General features: G+C 51.6%; 1 protein-coding gene across 5 annotated transcripts in view; it reads right to left on the bottom strand.

Moving 5' to 3' along the window:
• PAQR5 (progestin and adipoQ receptor family member 5) overlaps positions 1-15683 on the bottom strand; it is a 107347-nt gene extending 91664 nt beyond the window's left edge. For 3 of the 5 annotated variants that reach the window (XM_054451034.2, XM_054451036.2, XM_054451035.2), the window contains exon 1: positions 15578-15640. The gene's annotated coding sequence lies outside the window, so the exon portion shown is untranslated. Of the gene's footprint in view, positions 1-15577 lie in introns of all 5 variants that reach the window. The other 2 variants (XM_054451042.2, XM_054451038.2) reach the window with 2 other exon arrangements.
• Positions 15684-20456: the final 4773 nt, after the last annotated feature.

Genomic DNA, 20456 nt, shown 5'->3' with positions numbered 1-20456 from the left:
TGGGGAAAGGAGCTCTGGGCAAGGATTCCTAAGACGTGGTTCAAGTCTGACTTGAGCTGTCCCCTGGGAAGCCCAAGGGATTCTGCGCAAGCTGCACACCCTTCAGTTTCCTCATCCCAGGCTGAGAAAATAGAGATGACCACTCCTGCTCTGCTCCTCCAGAGTGGTCCCTAAGATCACATTTAATAGAGTGCCCGGTACCAGCAGACGCCCAGACAGCGATGCTGAAGGCACAGCCAGGCACAGACCAGGCACATGAAACCCTTCAGCTCCCCTAAAGCAGGAGTTGTCTAACCCCCTACAGACCCGGTGCAGCCTCTGTTCTTCTCATACCTGCAGGACACTGGAACAAAGCCATCTTTCATAGAACAAGACCCATCTTATCAGGAGAGCTGTTTTCCCTTTGAAAGTCAAATCTGAGGCCTTGGGACAATGCGGGGTGTTCCCAGCACACCAGGCCTGGTGGAGGAGGCCCAGCCAGAGGCTCCCTCTCCTCCCCAGCACACTGCCCAGCCAGCCTGCAAGAGCACGGCTGGAATTCACCTCCTCAGACTCCTCCTCTGTTCTTTTCAGGCCTTTAAGGTAATCCTGAGGGTGTGAAGCAAAGACTTTATCATCCATGGGAGGGAATGGTCCAGATACCTAAAGGCAAAAATGATGCATCCAGCAGAGAGGCCAGGTAGGAATCCAAGGCCCAGAGATGTTGGGTGGCTGCTCAGGACCACACAGCGAGCTGATCACGGGTCCAGAGGCCATGGTCTAGTTAAGCTACACCCAGAAGTAATGTTCCAGCAACTGGGCATCTGGAACTGCCTCTAGGACAAAGGTAAGATTAAACCAAACCAGACTAGGAGGGACAGGAGGGAGAAGGGCAACTGGGCCAGTCACTTTCCCTTCCTGCTTGGTTAAGCCCATGCTTAAGCTAAAGTTTTCATCCTCCTGCACACAATTTCCTTTTTTTTTTTTCCACTTACAATTTGTAAAAAATGATTAGTCAGGTTCTAGAGAGGATGTGTACCAAAAACATCGAAGAAATGAACTATTGACATCCTCTATTTCAGAAATGGAAGCCCTCCTCTCGGAACTCCCTGCTCCCTATCACTCCCTTTCAGCAAGCCAGGATTCCAGGCAGGAGGCATTAGTGAGCCCTGATCTGGGAGAATGGTTGTTCCCTGGGCGCTTGGGGAGGCGGCTGTGAAGGAACTTCAGTCCCTCACAGAAAGGCAAGGTCCCTGAGTCCACCCACTCCCCACCCTGCCCATCCAGCTTGCAGCCCCCCTCCAGACTCCCCAGCTGGCAGAGAGGGGGCGACATTCAGACCCCCACCCTCACTGTTGGCAGGAACTCCATTGCCTCCTGTCCCTTTCCTTCTTAGGCGGCTCACCTGCTCACCTGCTCACCTGTCACCCCCCCACCCCGGGGTGACCTGTCTCCACCCACTGGCCACCCTGAAAGGCTGATACTCAACCTCCTCTTGGGGACACCTGGCTCTGTAGAGTGCCGGAAATGGGGCTCCTTGGTGGACTTCCTTTTCTCTTCCTTCCCCTTTCCTACCTTTTCTAGACGTACTGTCTGCTCGAGCTCTTCCTTTTTTCAAGAAATCTTCTCTGCCAACCACAGCCCATCTAGGTTCCCTTTATTTATTTATTTATTTATTTATTTGGTTGTTGTTGCTGCTATTTTTGAGACAGAGTCTCACTCTGTTGCCCAGGCTGGAGTGCAGTGGTGCAATCACAGCTCACTGCAGCTTCAGCTCCCGGGGCCCAAGTGATCCTTCCACCTCAGCCCCCTTGAGTAGCTGGAACTACAGGCACACACCACCATGCCCAGCTAATTTTAAAAATTTTGTAAAAATGGGGGTCTCACTATGTTGCCCAGCTGGTCTCAAACGCTTCAGCTCAAGGGATCCTCCCTCCTTGGCCTCTGAAAGTGTTTGGATTTTACAGGCGTGAGACACTGTGCCTGGCTGGGTTCCCTTATTCTCTGCATTGGCAATGGGGACTATAGGGCATATCAGGGAGTCGTGACAGGGTCTTTACTGGGGAGGTAAAACACATACAACAAAGGTTTAAGATCCATGCCACCTGGCCCAGTTCAGGGTTCGTGAGAACTAGACAAGCACTTGCTGAATATGAGATGACTTTCCCACAAATTCCACTCTCAAAAAGGTATATAACTGTGTAAGCAATGATACAAGAGAAATCCCAAGGTAGCATGAGCAATCGCCAAATAAATGCATGCGTTCGTGAACTTCCCATGGATTTACTGATTTATAGCACATAGGACTGTGACCTAGGCCATCATTATTAGAACAGGCAAATCCCCACCCCCAAAAAAGAGTCTCCGTGATTTGAGGCAGTGTGGAACAGGGCCTCAGGCTTCAATACAGCAATGCCACCACCCATCACCCAACCAGTATTGCTCGAGTCTTCATGCTTTAAAGACTTTTTGGTCTTCCAGTTTCTTTCTTTTTTTTCTCAAGTCAAATGCCCCTGGAAAGTCAAAAGCAGTCGCCAGGTATGGGCAGCTGATCCTGGGGGAGGGGGGGACTGGACGGGAGAAGGGAGGTTTTAATGGGGAGGAAGAAGACACCAAGAGGGCTGAGGCTCACTTCAGATAGGAGGGAAGTTCCCGTGCTGCTGTAGCAAGCAGAAGAGAGAGAAGAGGATGACTTTTGCCAGGGTTGAAGGGCAAAGTCAGATGATTGAGCTCAGCCAGGAATGGGGTTTTGTTAATGTGGTAACCAAAAGGTAGCAGGGTAGGGGGTTTACTGTATAGCAAGAGTCAAGTTGGGCCTAATGCAAGGTTGGAACGCACATCTAGGTCCTTCATCATAGGCATCTTCAAGCCCCACTCTGAGCCCCCAAAAGGAGTTACCACAAAATCAAATCATTCTTGGAAGGAAAAATCCTGTTTTCAAAAAGCATGTGCAGGCTCCACCCTACCTCTTGGACCCTCTCGCCCCTGCCTCCTCTATACAACATCAGGTTAACCTCCTCATTGTAGATTTTCCTCCAGCCTCTTTCAGTTCTGATTGCTGTCCTCCCGGACACCCAAACACACCCACACACTCCCCTGCACCCCCCCAGTTTGCTCTTGCCTTTCCCACTACAAGGCATCTCCTCATCTCCATTCTTCAGAATCCATCTCCCCAGCCCACTTCCTCCAGGAATTCTTCCTGGAGAGCTTGCTTATTTAACCACTCGTGCTCTGATGGCTCTGGAGCCTCACTAGACCTGCAGTTTACTGACCCTTACATTCTATTCCTGTTTGAGGGTCCTTTGTGGTCTCAATTGTACCTGCAGGATTTTAATTGATGGAGCAATTGAGTGATAACAGAGAGAGGCAATGCTGCTGAAAGAAGAATATATTACCTATATTTCCCAAGAGGAGGGGCCACAGCAAACCCAGTGTGTGGCTGCAGGGGAATCACCAGGCTTTGGTCAGTGAGCGGGAGGCCTCGGTCAGATCCTTTATTGGGTTTCAACGGGAAAAGCACAGCAGGGCAGGTTGAGCAGGTTAGGAATGGCTAGTTTAAATAACCCCCGTGGGCACTGGGGCATAGAGGCTGTCCCAACTCATCTGGTACCTCAGCCTGGTCGACTAAGGGCAGGGAAAGATTGGCAGGGTGCATAAGAGTTAGATAAGGAAGTGATTCAGAGCATGGATTTTAAGTTGCAGGGGAGACGGAAACAACTTGGGCTGATTGTTTGGCGCTGTGACTAACAAATGCCACACAAACAAATACGAAATCTAAGCAAACATCAGAACACCATCCACCCACTTCCCTCATCTAACTCAGGTTCCAGGCTTCATCAGTCCAATCACTCTCTTGCTACATCAGTGAACTCTCTCACCCCTCTAACTTTTGCTCTCTTGTGAACACAGCCCCTTCCCTAGATGAACTCACGATTTCCTTCACTCTTTCAACGTGTAGCCATCCAATTCCTGGCACACAGCTCCCTCTTCCCTCCCTTCTACCTGTCATGACAGCGAGGTATCTCCCTTCTTGCCTAAGGACAAGCTCTGGTCCATTCTGGAACTCACCTAAATGCTTCCTCAGGGATCTCCATATCAGAGATCCCCTCTCTAGTGAATCTCTTCCATCAATACTCATAATTCTTAAAAAACAGCAGTAACAGCAAGAATAATAATAATAATAATGATAATAATAATAAATTGTTGACCAAATGGGTAAGGGAAAAATGTATAATGTATATTCCAGACAAAAGACTAGTTTCCCCAATACATCCAGATTCCCTCTGATTCCTCTAATAAGGAAAAGATCAACAATTTCAAATAAAATTGATAAAACATATAGACAGTTCACAGAAAAGGAAATTCAAATGACTTTTATATCTGTGATAATATATTTAACCTTATTCAAAAACGTAGGTTAAAACTATATCAAGAACTCATTTTTTGTCTTCCAGATTGGCAAATATTGGTGTGTTTGGTAACACTCTCTGTTGGAGGGTGTGGTAAATGAGTACCCTCATCCACTGCTGGTAGGTGGGTACATACTTACAAATTCTATGGAAAGCACATTGCCGATATCTTTCCAAATATAAACGCACATACCCTTGAACCACCAATTCTACTTCTAGGACTTTATCCTACCTATAGCCACCTACATTTGCAAAATGACTGAAGTACAAGGGGATTCTGTGGGAAATCATTTGTGGTGGCAAAAGGCTCAAAACCACTTCCGTGTCCAAAAAACAGATTAGTTAAATAAGTTATGTGACAGCCATAAGCAAGGAAGAAGCAGCTTTCTTTTGTTGTTTTTTTTTTGTTTTTTTTAGACGGAGTCTCACTCTGTCACCCAGGCTGGAGTGCAGTGGAGCAATCTCAGCTCACTGTGACCTCCACCTCCCAGGTTCAAGTGATTCTCCCACCTCAGCCTCCCAAGTAGCTGGGATTACAGACACCTACCATCATGCCCGGCTAATTTTTGTATTTTTGTAGAGACGGCATTTCACCTTGTTGGCCAGGCTGGTCTCAAACTCCTGACCTCAGGTGATCAGCCGCCTCAGCCTCCCAAAGTGCTGGGATTACAGGTGTGAGCCACTGCATCTGGCCAAGAAGCAGCTTTCTATGTACTGATATGGAGAAATCTCACAGTAGGTAGCTAGGTGGAAAAATTAAGACTCAGGGGCAGAGTGCATGCATGTGCCACCATTCTGGGGAAATAATCTGTACACGTCTTTTCTAACACATGCGTGGAACCGGTAACGTTGCCTCCGAGGAGGGAAGGAACAGGAAGATCGGGGGAGAAAGAGGGATGAAAACTCTTCCCAGGGAGATCCTAAACCCACTTCCCTTTCTGGCTTCTTCACTCTCTCCTCATGTCTACTGACATATTTTTGGAAAAACTGTCTGCCAGCTGCCTCTCTTCCCACCTGCTGCCCATTCCTCAACCATCTCAGTCTGGTTCCTCCTCGTAGCACTTCAAAATCCCCAGCCACTTCTCAGTCCTCATCCACTTGCTTGTGCTCCACAGGCTTCACAGTGGCCCATGCCCTGCGCCTGGAGCACTCTTCCATGGGCCTCCACAGCACCATTCTCCATAAGGTCCTCCACTATCTCTCTTGGAACTCATTCTCCATCTCTAAATGTTGGAGCTCCTGATGCTTCCTGCCAGGCCCTCCTCTCCATGCTCCACTTCTCAGTCTGCAGGCTCTCTCGGGGCTGTCCCATCTCCCCATGGCTTCTCTCATCACCTGTATGCATGTAGCTTCCAACTGTGTAGCGCCAACCAGACCTCTCTTCTGAGCTCAGGACCCCACCTGCTGTCTCCCAGGTATCTCCAACCCAGCATGCTCCAAATGTAATTCACCAGCTTCTAGTCGGTTTCATTCTCTGCACCTGGATAATTTCCTTAGCACTCTCATGTCCAAACCCTTTTGGTCATCAGAACCTAGAGTGTTCCCTCTGGAAAATCCCTGGAATCTGACCCTTCTCTCCCACCTTCACCACTGCTTGCCTAATCAAAGCCCTCCCCATTCATTAAGTGAGGAAGCTACACCAGGCTCCTCACTGCTGCCTCCATGCTGTCTCTCACCTCAGGGCCTTTGCACTTGCTGGAACCTGTGCCTTGAATACTCTCCTCCACTCTCCACCCCTGCTGTATCCTAATTAATTCTTATCTATCTTCTGGAATTCAGATTAACATAACTACCTCAAAGAAACCTTTTTTGACCCTTAGACCAATGGATCTCACTGGGGGGGTGGTTTTGCTCCCTAGTGGACATTTGGTAATGTTTGGAGATATTTTTGGTTGTCACAAGCAGGGAGGGGGTGTGAGTGGCTACTGGCATCTGTTGCATAGAAGCCAGGGATGCTGCTAAACATCCTGCAGTGCACAGGACAGTCCCACAGGACAAAGAATTATCTGGCCCAGTATGTCAGCAGGGCCAAGGTGAGAAATCCTGCTCTAGCCTGTCATGTCCCCATGATACATTTCCATAACACACTCCATTTCTCCTGCAGACATTCAATCTTTAGCTGTGTAAAGGTATTGGCCAGATTCCATTCTCTGAGCTTTATGGGATGAATAAATGAATTAAAGTCACTAGGTCATGTTGATCTCTGGGTCTCTACCCACAGTGCCCAAACCAAGCATGCAGCCTCAAGCTTGGCAGTGAGAATGTGTGGATTGATATGACATGCCCAGGGCAGGGATTGAGCCACACTGAGCAGAGGCCACCCTGTGTTCTGGCTTTCAACTCCGCAGGGCCCTCCAGGTCATCTGACAGCAGTCCTTGCCCTGGCCCTTGACTGGCTTCTCACCTTGTACTCAGCAACTAGCTCTGCAATGCCTTTTCACACTTGTCAATGCCTCGTCTCTAAGTTCATCTCCAGGTGGTTCTGTGGGCCCCTTAAAGCCATCAGGCCCAAGTTTATCCTCTCCTCATCTTGTCGAGCCGGCTGCTCCTCCAGTGAGCTTACCCAGGTGCCTGCACCACCATCAGCCCAGCCAACAAACCAGAATCCTGGGCACCCTTGTGTGGCACAGCACCCTTCAGACTTGCTCCCTCTACCTCCCCACTGACAGCCACAGGGTCCCCCAGCTTTCTCCCACTTGGTCTTCTTGCCTGAAGCCTCTTTCCCTCTCAGTCCACCTGGGACATCCCTCCCAACTATGTCCTTCTAAGATGGCCATCAGCCTGTCTCACTTCCTGATGAAAACTCCTTCAACACTTCTCACTGTCCACAGGGCGGAGCCCAAGTTCCCCAGCCTGGTGGGGGATGAAAGGTGCAAGACCTTCCATACTCTCCCCAGCCCCTCCCACCCTCAGGGCCTCATCTCCAGCCCCAGGCACGAACACCTCAGCGCCATTTTCTTCCTGCAGCCTGGGCTTTTTCCTTCCCTCCTCTCCCCTCCCTTTCCCTCTGAGGTGCCCAGAAATCCCACGCTCATCCTTAAAACCTAAATCAAACACCTCTTCCTTAATACTATGATGGTTCCTCCAAAACTTAAACATAGAACCACCATATGACCCAGAAACTCCACTTCTGGGCATGCATCCAAAGGAAGTGAGAGCAGGGACACAAACAGATATTTGCATTTCCATGTTCATAGCAACATTATTCACAGCAGACAAAAGGTGAAGCGACTGAAGTGTCAGTAACAAATGATAAACAAAATGTGGTATATAATGGGAGGTGGAGGGTGCAACAAGCCGAGATCATGCCACTGCACTCCAGCCTGGGTGACAGAGCGAGACTCTCAAAAAAAAAAAAAAAAAAAGTGGTGTATACGTAATGGAATATTATGCAGCCTTAAAAAGGAAGGAAATTCTGTCACATGCCACAACATGGATGAAACTTGAAGACACTATGCTAAGTGAAATTATGCTAAGTGAAGACACTATGCTAAGTGAAATTAGCCAGTCACAAAAAGACAAGTGCAGCATGATTCCACTTACAGGAGGTATCTAGAGTACTCAAGTTCACAAAAAGACGGAAAGGATAATGGTGGTTGCAAGGGGCCGGGGGAGGGGAAATGGGAAATTATTGTTTATTGGGTACAGAGTTTCAACTGGGAGATGATAAAAAGGTATGGATGATGGTTGCACAACAATGTGAATGTACTTAATGACAATGGGTTACAGACTTAAAAAATGGTTAAACGGGCGGGGGGGCGGTGGCTCACACCTGTAATCCCAGCACTTTGGGAGGCCGAGGTGGGCAGATCACGAGGTCAAGAGATCGAGACCATCCTGGCCAACATGGTGAAAACTTGTCTCTACCAAAAATACAAAAATCAGTGGTGGCGTGTACCTGTAATCCCAGCTACTCGGGAGGTTGAGGCAGGAGAATTGCTTGAACCCAGGAGGCAGAGGTTGCAGTGAGCCGAGATGGTGCCATTGCACTCCAGCCTGGGCAACAGATCGAGACTCCGTATCAAAAAAAAAAAAAGTTAAACGGTAAATTTTATGTTTTGTATGTTTTACCGCAATAACAAAAGGTAACAACAAAATAACACAATAAAAATTCCACCTCTTCCTCTCGGGAAGCTGCCTGAACATTCCCACCATCTCCCCAAGCACATGTGTTGCCCCAGCTGCCCACCCCCAATTCCCCGCAACACAGCTGGGTGGTGCTGCCCACAGCCCACTCCATGCATTCCGTGTACATTCCCAGCACCCTGCAGGGACAGCCTGACAGCCACGTCTGCCCTCCGAGACTGAGGGGTTCTGCAGGCAGGCACTATGTCTCATTCCCTTCTCCTGTCCCACATCTAGCCCACAGTCCAGAGCAGAGTTTCTTCAATGAAGGAATGAATCCCCCAAACCAATAGCTCTGGGTTAGTACTATCCCAAACCTCACAGTCTGTTATTCCCAGAACAGTGATTTACTTCTAATATTCATCAACAAACCCCTCCCCCTGCCAAAGATCGTCTGCCCTTCCGTTAAGCAACAAGGTCAGAAGGGGGTTTCCGTGGACGAAGTTAATAAACAGCTAACTTGGGAGGAATAAACAAAATAAAACCCAGGGTAGGCCAGTGCAGGCGTGCCCTTGCATCTAACAACACCACACTCCACCCTCTCTCCCTCCTCTGCTTGGTGGGTGGGCTGATTCACTTCCTGTGTCCCCTCCCAGGGCAGCGTGAGAGGGGAAAGTGGGTGGAATGCTGAGTCCTAGGGCATGGATAGATGATTACTCACCACGCTGCCCCGCACTGGAAGGCCACTGACCTTAGTGTGTGGGCCCGAACCACAGGCCTCTCTCCCCCTCACTCCGAGCCTCGCCCCACCCACCCCGACTTATGTAACCCAAGGTCTGGAAGGCGAAGAGAACTGGCCTTGGCTCTCAGCATAAGGTCCAAGGGGCCCCTCCACCCATAAGTCCTTGCACACCCCACCTGTTGACTCTTCATTCACACCCAGTCCACATTCATGAAACAGGAGCTGGAAAGAGAAAACGGTCTCCCCTGTCCTGAGGATGACCGTTGGGAGGGTCTTCATAGATCATTGATCCCAGGGGTCTCAACCAGAGATGGAGTGTCCCCGAGAGGACATTTGGCAATGTCTGGAGACAGTTTTGGTTGCCAGGAAGGGAAGGGGAGGTGATGGTGCAGTGTCTGGTGGGTAGAAGCCAGGGCTACTGCTAACTTCCCACAATGCATAGCACATCCCCCTCTCCACCGCCCACCACAAACAAATAATTATCCGGTCCCGAAAGTCAATAGTGCTGAGGTTGAGACACCATGATGAATCCAAGCCGTACAGAAAAGGAAACTGAGGCAGAGGAAGTGACAGGATCAAAGTCACACTATGCATTAGATAATGTCTGAATTAGAATTCAGGGCTCTCTACCAGCCACACTAGCCTTCAGCTCCCAGGAGTGCAGTGATCAACTCCAAGACAAGTGGCAAGCTAGTGGAGTGGCTGAATTTGGGACTCTGGGGTCTAGAAGCTATCATAGTTGGGCTCTGTGACTCTGGCAGGCTCCAGATGAATCCCACCAAGGTGAACCTGACCATTTTGGTCACACGGTTCCCAGATAATCAGAGGAAGACTATCTGAAGGGGCTGTGGTGTGTTCAAGCAGTATGACCCTCTCTGAGGCTTGGGCAAAAGTCACCCCTTAAGTCCATAGCATGCTGGGGGTGGCCTGGCTGAGGTCAAGGTCAGAAGAGAGGATGACTGTGTAAGGCAAAACCTGGATCGGAGGACAGGGCATGGGTAAGAATTAAACCTTGGATCACTGCTTTGGGGGCACTATCTTTTTTCCTAGATGCCAAAAACGATGGTATCTCTCGCACCTGCTGGATCCTCACTGCCATCCTGCATAATTTCAAACTGACGTCTAAAGTCACCCTTACCCTTTTCTCCAAGGAGCCAACACCATGTCTCCAACTGTGGGCCAGGCACCAGGGCATCAGAGCTGACGGTGCAATCCCATTATTTATGAACAACTGACTCACATCATGTTGCAACAGGCATACTTTTCCATCCACTGTGGCTGAAAGTCAGCAAACTTGTAGTAACGGCGGTAATAAAGAGAAGGCCAGGGCAGTAGTGCATGAAGCTCTGTCTTAGGTCAGGGCTTCACCCTCTTCAGGAGCAGGGAGCCCATGGAAGGTGGTTGGGGACAAGGATTGGAGGGTAGGGAAGGGCCTACAATGGCCTCAGTCACAGAAGAAGGCCCCATTACAGATTCGTTTCTTCAGGCAAAGCATTATCACTGCTCCCTCACCTGCCTATCTCCTTCCTCCCTAATTTTTCCAACAAGCTTGAAAACTCCTACATATCCTTCAAGGCCTAATTTCTGGGGTCCTTCCCCCAGCTCCAAGGTTCAGGTGCATTCCAACCCTGAATTTGGCAAACCACAATGACGACGGAAAAGATGTTTGGGGTCAACAGCTGGGCTTGGGGAAAAAAGCCAAAGCTCCCCATGGATGGAATGTAGAGGCCTGCACAAGATCTGCTCCTCTGTGGGGGGCGTGCTGAGCACGGTGGCCTCTAGGCTGTCTTGCCAGATTCCCAAGTGAGGCCTCAGAACCCCAAGGCTTCCCTGGGCCTCTGGCTGCGTTTCTCAGACTGGTCGGTTGTCCCTAGCCCAAGTCCATGGGAATGCCACCCCTTCTCCCACAGCCGCCTGGAGCCTGGCTTTGGACTTCCTTAGTTCTCCAGTGCACTGGAGAATTGACTGATTGATTGATTGATTGGATGTGCTTTTTTTTTTTTTTTTTTTTTAATTGCACCGGGGAATTTTAAAAGGCTGCCTGAAGAGGGCACTATTTTCACCAAGAGAGAACTCAATAGCAGAGGAACTGGCTGCCCTGGGAGAGCAACCCTGGGAGGTTTTCTTTGAGGATGGAGGTCTGGTGGGGATGACTCCTTCCTGGAACTCACCAATCGCCTCATGTGGCAGCTGTCCGTTCAGTCTGGGAGCTGCCCCTTTGGGTAACTCTGGAGGCAGCTGGCCTGAAGGTTCTTGCCAAGGGCCTCTTAAGCACCCCTAGCAACCAAGGTAATTCAAAGTGGGGGACAGAGACCCAACTTTGAATTAACTTGAGTCTAATTAGGAAAAGCTCCAGCTCTGCCTCCAAGAGTCACTCCTCGCCTCTGGGTCTCAGTCTCCCCATCTGTATACTGAGAAATGGTGCACTGGATGTGTTCATCTACTCAGCACATGTTAACTGAGCACCTACTACACTCTGATCTCTGGGGAGAGACCATGGAATGAGAAAGACAAAAGGCCTTGCCCTCACAGAGCTGCTATTCTAACAGGGAGGACAGATGGCAAACAAGATTAAGGAGTGAAATCCATAGGCCATCAGAAGGGGACGCAAGCCATGGAAAATGAAGCAGAGAAGAAGCAGGGGGACATGGCTGCTAAGGATTAGTCCAGCTTAGAGACTCTGGGTCTAAAGCTCTTACTCTGCTGGATCCTTGTTAGGAGTCAAGAATGGTGGCAGGAAACTGGGCAGGGCCATGCATGAGTACAGGGACAGCCCTGAGGGGTGGTGGGGGTTTGTTCATGGGCTTGAGCCCCAGTCAGTCTCTCCGCGGCTTCCTCCAGGAAACAGAACTGACCAACTCCGGGTGTGCTGGCCTGTCCTCAGGTTAAAGGCAGACACCTGGGTCTGCTGAGAGTCCAGGGGTCACACAGGGTTCCTGGCAGGGCCCCAAAAGTCCTGACTGAGGGGAGGATTTCTTCAAAGCAAGGTGGGCGGCATCCTCAGGGCACTGCCAGGGACTCTTCTACATCCCTCACTCTGCCCTGGCCTTCGATGAACAAGACACTGGCCACCTCCAACTACAGGGGCTCTCAGGCCCTTCCTTCCCTCCTACTGATCCTCCCCTGCATGGCGGGGTGTCCCCTCCCCTTACATGGGGAGGGAAGGAGAGGAATTTGAAAGTCCCCATTTCTGGCTGGGCATGATGGATCACACTTGTAATCCCAGCACTTTGGGAGGTAGAGGCAAACAGATAGCTTGAACTCAGGAGTTCGAGAGCAGCCTGGGCAACATAGTGAGACCCCACCACCACAAAAATTAGCTGGGCATGGTGGTGCATGCCTATAGTCCCAGCTACTAAGGAGGCTGAGGTGAGGAGGATAGCTCGAGACCAGGAGGTGGAGGTTGCAGTGAGCTGAGATCATGCTACTGCACTCCAGCCTGCTCTGTTGAGATAGAGCAACACCCTGTCTCAAATATATATATCTGACTAACCCGGAGTTGGTCAGTTTTGTTTCCTGGAGGAAGCCGCTGAGAGACTGACTGGGGCTCAAGCCCATGCACAAACCTACCACCCCCACCACCCCTGAGAGCTGTCCCTGTACTCACGCATGGCCCTGCCCAGTTTCCTGCCACCATTCTTGACTCCTAACACTGCGCTAAAAAAAAAAAAAAAAAAAAAAGCTCCCCCCATTTCTTATGAATTCACAGTTTTTCTCTTCCTGTAGGGATCATTTTTGAAAACATGTCTTGCAAACCTTCTGTGTACTCAGGATGAGTGAGGGATACCAAGATGCTGAGACAGGACTTACCGCCAACCAGGGAGGCCAGGCTAACTAACACACATGAGAAAATAACAATCCGCTCTTACAGTTTGATTTGCAGCCCACAGAGTCCTTTGGAACCACTTACTATCTCCTAAAGCCACACAGGGTCTGTTGCTTTCATTTTACAGGTGAGGAAATTGAGGCCCAGAAAAGTACCTTCTCTTCCCTCAATACATAGGTGCCCCATGGAGTGGTAAGGAGAGAGAGGAGACAATGAAGATTAAAGTTTCCAGTAATTCCAATTCCAATTCTTACCCCTGGAGGGATGCGTAAGAATTCTACGTAAAGGGACAAAGTTGCTCTGCCGCAGTCTAGGGTAGGGCCAAGCTGGGCATGGAACCCACCAGACCCGGCCTCTCCTTGGCGGGACAAGGGTAAAGTGAAAGTCCTCTGTCTCTTTGGAAAAGCACATGGGGGCTGGGCGAGGTGGCTCACGCCTGTAATCCCAGCACTTTGGGAGGTCAACCCGGGTAGGTCATCTGAGGTCAGGAGTTCGAGACCAACCAGGCCAACATGGTGAAACCCTGTATCTACTAAAAATACAAAAATTAACCGGTCTTGGTGGCAGGCGCCTGTAATCCCAGCTGCTCCGGAGGCTGAGGCAAGAGAATTGCTTGAACCCCGGAGGCAGAGGTTGCAGTGAGCTGAGATCTCACCCTTGCACTCCAGCCTGGGTAATAGAGTGAGACTCAGTCAAAAAGAAAAAGAAAGAAGGAAGGAAGGAAGGAAGGAAGGAAGGAAGGAAGGAAGGAAGGAGGGAGGGAGGGAGGGAGAGAGGGCGGGCGGGAGGGAAAGAAAGAAAGAAAGAAAAGAAAGAAAGAAAGAAAGAAAGAAAGAAAGAAAGAAAGAAAGAGAAAGAAAGAAAGAAAGAAAGAAAGAAAGAAAGAAAGAAAGAAAGAAAGAAAGAAAGAAAGAAAGGCGGGAGGGAGGGAGGGGAAGAAAGAAAGAAAGAAAGAAAGAAGGAAGGAAGGAAGGAAAGGAAGGAAGGAAGGAAAGAAAGAAAAAAAGAAAGAAAGAAAGAAAGAAAGAAAGAAGAAAGAAGGAAAGAAAGAGGGAAAGAAAAGCACACGGGATTAAGGATGTACTCTTGGTGTAAGGGGAAAATGTTGCCCCACGTGGGTAAGGGTGCCAAGGGATCTCAGTGGTGGGGCTGGACACCTTTCTGATCCAACTTTTCAGAGTGCCCTTTCTGCTTGCCAAGGGCAGAGATAAGGCAGTTGGAAAAGAAGCTTTGCTGTTGCAGGCTAATCATTCCATTCTTGCAGAGCACCTTCCGCGTGCCAGGTACTATGGCTACGGCAGGGAACAAAGCAGGTCCCTGCCCTCCTGCAGTTCTGGGAGCTTAGCAAGGCTCTGGCTCGCTCTTGGAGGACTTTCCTGACTGGAGTTTGTGTCTGCTTGGAGGTGCCCTCTCCCCTGAACCTCTTTCACAGGCAGAACCTAGCGGGGTGCGGAGTGGGGGAAAAGAAACAAACCTCTGCTGAGTCAAGGACACTGCAAGAATGCAGAAGCAACCATCCGGCTCTGGAAGGATGTGGTGGGAAATCCGCCACTCAGTGGTGGAGAAAAGTCCACCAGTTTCTCCAGCAAATGGCTAAGCCTCGTTGGGCCTCCTTGTCTTCTCATCTGCCCATGTGCTAATATCTACTCGCCATCGGTTTGTTAGGTTTAAATGAAATCAGGGATGTGTCCCTGTTGGCTGCTAGCTCTTCTCAGATCCCCTGACCTCTCCCCATGTTTTCTCTATGGCTCTGTGTGGGAAGGGGCAGTTGTCACCCCCGACTCCCACTAAGCAAGCTGAGCCCTCCTCCCAACCTAAGCGGGAGGAAGCCGGTTCTGCTCACGGATAAGAGTTACCGGGCTCCTGAGTTCTTGCTCTGCTGGGCCGGGGTCCACCCCCTCTCCTGGGCTCATCCGACTGGGACTTGGGAAGTGCTAGGGGAGCCAAGAGATGCCCAGCTGGGGACTGTGGCCAGGGGGGAGGCCAATGACAGAGCACGGGGAACTCCCTGTAGCTGGGCACCCACTTCAACAGGGCCGGGACCGACCCCCGCAGGCAGTGGGCCGCCCCTCACCCACACGGTCCTGCTCAGCCCAGGCTCACATCTGGGCTCAGGAGGCGGGAAGCACAGGTGTAAAGAAATCGCCAACTGTGCAGCCCCAATCCAAGGGTTTTATTAAAGTGGGGGTGGCGGGAGGGGGGCGGTTGAGGAAGGGTAAGCGGCGCAAACGCCCTTGAGAGTGAGAGAAAAGGTGCGAGAAGGCAACAGCTCCCCTCACCGCTCTCGATTGCAGCAGAGAGCCTTCTGCACGGCGGCGGCCGCCCCACCTTCACACCGGCCCCGCGTGCGGTGAAAGTGGCCGAGCCGCGCCGCCGCTGGCTCAGGGCCGCCCCGGCACAAACTTTCCCAGACCCGCCCTCGGAGCGGCCACCCGGGCTCCACGGGCTCCACGGGCTCCACGGGCGCAGAGCGTCTGGGGCTGCCGCGGAGGGCGGGTGCGCGTGGACCCAGAGGTGGGGAGGCGGCGCGCGGCGGGGAGTCCCGTCCCCGGTTACCTGGGTTCCGAGGGTCTCGGAGTCTAGTGGACAGGGCGCGGCGACAGCACAGGCAGGCCGGAGACCAGACACTCCTCCCGGGCTGCGGCGACCCCGGACTCGCGGGCCCTGCACCTGGCCCTGCGGGTCGCCGCGCCTACCCATGCCGGTCCCCGCCCGTCCCCTCCCGCGCGGGGCGGGGCGGCCCCGGGGGAGGAGCCGAGGGCCGTGGGCACCACTCCCTGATCCAGGCCTGCGCCTCATCACGTGCCACCGACCCTGGGCTCTGTGACTTCCAAAGACTCGCCACCCCACTCCACAGCCTGAGGTGCCACCAAAGCCATGAGCCCGGGGGAGTCTCTCACACCCCATTCTCCTAGGGCCCATGCACCCCACGCCCACCTCCACCCCAGAAGCCGAAGGCCGGCAGGGAGCCTGGAGAGCCTCCTTGATGGGAGAACTGCGGAGCTTGCCCCTCGGAAAAGTGCGTGACGTGGAGCACAGGGAAGGAGAAAAAAACAACTGGGTACTCGCAGCCCCACCGCGGTGTCCCCTTCGCCGGTGGGAGAGGCTCCTGGCCGATCTGAATCCTTGAAGTGAGTTCCACCCCTGTCTCTTGGAGTGCTCAGGGTGGTGGGCCCTTTGCCAGCCCTCACCCTTTCCCCAGGGATCCTGTCCCAGGTCACAGGCTCCTAGACTGGAAGGTGCTGGGCCTGGACCTCTGCCACTCAGTGGACACAGCGATAAGAGATGAAGGGACACAGAGGACAAAGAAGAAACATTTGGCTTCGGGGAACCAGACTCTGTCTCCTCCCAGGTGCTGAAGGAACAGGTTGCAGCTACCTGGTGCCCCCACCCGGACCCTGCCAGAAAAAGGTTGGAACATGCACCCCTGTGGACCGAAGTCCCCCACCAGGCTCCTTCCTCCCACCCTTCAGCCCCAGGCTGTCTGAGCTCCTGCTCCTCCCTGCCTTGCCTTGTTTGCTGAGGGTGCACGCAGTGGAGAGAGCACAGGACGCGGAGTCCAGAGACCTGGGCTCTAGTATACTCTGTGACTCAGGTCAAGTCTCTGGCCCTTTGTGGGCCTAAGTTGCCCCATTTGCAGTGAATAGGTTGCAGTCAATTATCTCCCGCCATTTTTATGGATCCTGAACCATGGTCTTGGGCACCTTGCTTTATCAGGCTTTTTGGTGGCTGTGCATCTTGTAAGGGTGTGTGTGTGTGTGCCTGTGTGTGTGCGTGCGAGCATGCGCTTGTCCTCTCAGACCTAAGTTCTTAAAGGGAAAGAGACTGGGGCCTACACAGAGGCAGGCATGTATATTCCACAGACCAGAGTTTGACAAGAATGACTGGACACAAGAGTGGAGCCCAGTCCCAGCTCTATGTTGAATTCAGAGTAGCCTGGGACAAGTCCTTCACCATCTACAAAATGGAGATTAATAATCCCTGCTTTGCCTTTCCAAGGCTAGTCGGGGGACTCAATGAGATATTAGATATGAAGCTCTTTGAAGGGGAATAGCACAGGGACGTGTGCTTTTGATGCCTGGGCCAGTGATGGGTTTGGGGGAAGAATAGGGTGTGAAGCGTTCTCTGGGAGGCAAAGGCTGGCACTGGACTGATTGGCCACCCTGCCAAAGCTGCAGCATGCACAGCACAGGCAGGCACCCCACCACCAGCAGCCAAGGTGAGCAGAGATGCCTGGTGCCCCACCTGGATTCCTGCCTGCTGTAGGTATCTGTGTGTGCACCTGGGAGAAACTAAAGAGGGAAGATAAAGAGGCTCCCAACCTAAATGGAGGTGGTCAGTGGATTACTGATGAATCGATCTGTATATCTTGGCCAAAATCACCCTCCTCTGCTCTTAGGGAGTTTAAAGTCTAACTGAATGATTGAACATGAACCCTTTGGAGAATGATGTGGAGCCAGGAGAGGGGATTGTGGATGGTGAGCACACAGGATGATTAGAGGAGGGGGAAGGGCAGGGAGGGGACAGGGAGGGGGGTACTTAGACCACATGGAGATGCATTTAGGGAGTATTGTGTTCAACACTCCTATTTCATAGTGATGAAATGGAGGCCCAGAGAGGGAAAGTGATCTGCCCAAGGTCACGCAGTCACAGGAAGTCAGTAGCAGAGCTAGAACTTGGACCCAGGACTTCAGGAATCTATGCTGGATTTGGGCCTCCTGTGCAGCCGAGGGAGACCTGAAGTGTGGGAAGGACTGGGATACGTACCAGTGGGCAGGAAAAAAGAGTGAGGCAAAGTGCAGAGGTGGGAACTTTGTACAGCAAGGGAAAGGAGCTGGAATCACAGGCAGGATCTGGAAGGAGGGAGCTGCCCAGACCTGGAAAGCCAGGCTGAGCACTGCAGACCACAGAGGGTTTCCAGCTGACACCAGTTGGGAAGATACAGGCATGGGAGAGGCACACACCCAAATGACCCGGTGAGACAGCAGGTGACATGACAGCAAGGCAGCAAGGAGACAGGGAAGAGCAGCTCCAGGAGTCAGGCAACCTCCAATCAAATGGCCTTGAGCAAGTTGTCTCTCTTCTCTGACCCTCAGTTTCTTTTTCGTGGAGTGGGAGATAATCATCTTTTTTTCCTTTCAGGATTATTGTAGTGACCACAGAATGCTTTTGGAAGTGCTCTGTAAACTGCAGAGCGCTGAGTAAATTTAATATTTGGAGTTGTATTTTATTTTCCAAAGGGCTCAGTAAACATTGGTGGAACTGACTGATATTGGATTGGACACTGTCTCCTCATGGCAATGGGCAGAGAGATCACAAACGGAGGGGGCAGGGATTGGGGTGGTCAGAGGGAGTCCTGGCAAGGGTGTGAAGGAAGGAGAGCTTCGGTCTTAAATGTCAGTCTCCCTCTGACATCTTGACAACATAACTCAAAAAGCCTTTTTGGGGGGAAACAGTCCTACCCCAATCCATGTGACTCAGAATGCCGCATCTCTGCCTTTGCCTGTGTGTTCAAGGGGCGCCATATCAGACGCCACTATTCTATGTGTTCTTCACCCATCCCCACTTGCCATCTACTCCTCAGGCACTCACCAGCTCCTCCTGGGTGGGCCCAGACATTGTATTTGTTTACAAGGCCTTGTTGGATAGCAGAAACGGTACTACAGAAACCATCGCCCTCAGCTAATATGGCAAGACTCAGGTCCCTCACATGTGTTCTCAGCCCCCTGGCACCTAACCCTACCCCAATCCATAAGTCCGCTCCCTCCTCCCCTCTCCTGGGCAATGGAGTAACCAGGGCAGGGCTTACTGCCCCACTTGGAAGATGAGAAAACGGAGGCTGGGAGAGAGGCGCTGCCAGGCAGTGCGAAACCTAGAACAGCCTCACCCACACCGTTGGAGTTGCCCTGCTGATGAGGCCATTATCTCTTCAGGGCTGGAAGTATTTGCCTCATCTGACAGAGGAGGAAACGGGCACTAAGGGCGAGGACACGCTTTACGGAAACTTCTTGCAGAGCTTTCTTTTCTGCCACTGCGTCCAGATAAGGGGTCCATGTTGCCAGTGGTTTCCCAGTGCTGCCGTGACAAATTATCACGCACAGCACCTTCAAACGACACCCGTTTACTCTTGGTCCTGGAGGCCAGAAGTCCCAAGTCGGGGCATTGCAGAGTTGTGCTCCCTCTGAAGCTTCCATGGCTCCCTCTGACCGCTGCCCATCCCTGCCCCCTACGTTTATGGTCCCTCTGCCCATGGCTGTGAAGAGACACAGTGCCCAATCCAACACCGGTCAGTTCCACAAATGTTTACTGAGGCCTTTGGAAAATAAAACACAACTCCAAATATTGAATTTGCTTATCACTCTGAGGTTACAAAGCCACTTCCAAATGCATTCTCTGGTCACCACAATAACCCTGAGAGGGAGAATCCTTCCTTGTCTCTTCCAGCTTCCGGTTCCCAGCATCCCTGGGCTCGTGGCAGCATCACACAATCTTGCCTGTCTTCACATGCCGTCTCTGTGTGTCTGTGTCCTCTTGTCTCTGTAGAACAGCAGTCACTGGAGTCAGGATGAGCTCATCTCAAAATCCTTAGCTTAAGTACCTCTGCAAAGACCCTTTTTCCAAATAAGATCACAGTTACGGGTAGAGGAAGTTAGGATGTGGACATACATTTTGGGGACACTGTTCAATCCACATCAGTGTCTTTCCCCCTCACTGGCAGCACAAGGGGGTCCAGCAAGGTCAGTTTCTTCCTTTTGTCCTTCCCTCAACTTCTCACTGTGTCAGAGAGGGTCTCCTATAGCATCTTCTCCTATCTGGTCATGTTATGGAGGAGAAAGGAGGGTAAAGCCATATAGGGTCCTTGCTGGGGACATTGAGTGGGGGGACTTACCTCCCTCTAACTCCCTTTCCTACCACCTCACAGTCTGGCCATGACTTTTTTTTTTTTTTTTTTCCCTGTCACCCAGGCTGGAGTGCAATGGCACTATCTTGGCTCACTGCAACCTCCACCTCCCAGGTTCAAGCGGTTCTCCTGCCTCAGCCTCCTGAGTAGCTGGGACTCAGGTACCACCACGCCTGGTTAATTTTTGTATTTTTGGTAGAGATGGGGTTTCACCATGTTGGTCAGGCTGGTCTCAAACTTCTGACCTCAAGTGATCCACCGCCTCAGCCTCCCATGTGCTGGGATTACAGGCATGAGCCACCGTGCCCCGCCTGGCCATGGTCTTTCAAAAGGACCCTTGATGCCCTTCCTCTAACATCTTCCCATCATGGGGTCCCTATAGAAAGATGTCCCTTCTGGTGAATAGGCTCAGAGAAAATGCCTGTTCTCCCTTCTCACCCCACCTGTGCCCCAGCCCTTCTTCTGATGCCCAGGTCCTGAGAGCCCCTTTGCCAGGGAGCCACAAAGCTTTGAATTCCATGCGGAAAGCACAGA

This window comes from Pongo pygmaeus, chromosome 16 (assembly GCF_028885625.2).
Source record: "Pongo pygmaeus isolate AG05252 chromosome 16, NHGRI_mPonPyg2-v2.0_pri, whole genome shotgun sequence".
Lineage (NCBI taxonomy): Eukaryota > Metazoa > Chordata > Mammalia > Primates > Hominidae > Pongo > Pongo pygmaeus.
Note: the sequence above shows the minus strand (reverse complement) of the source record. Positions and strands in the feature narration are given on the sequence as shown.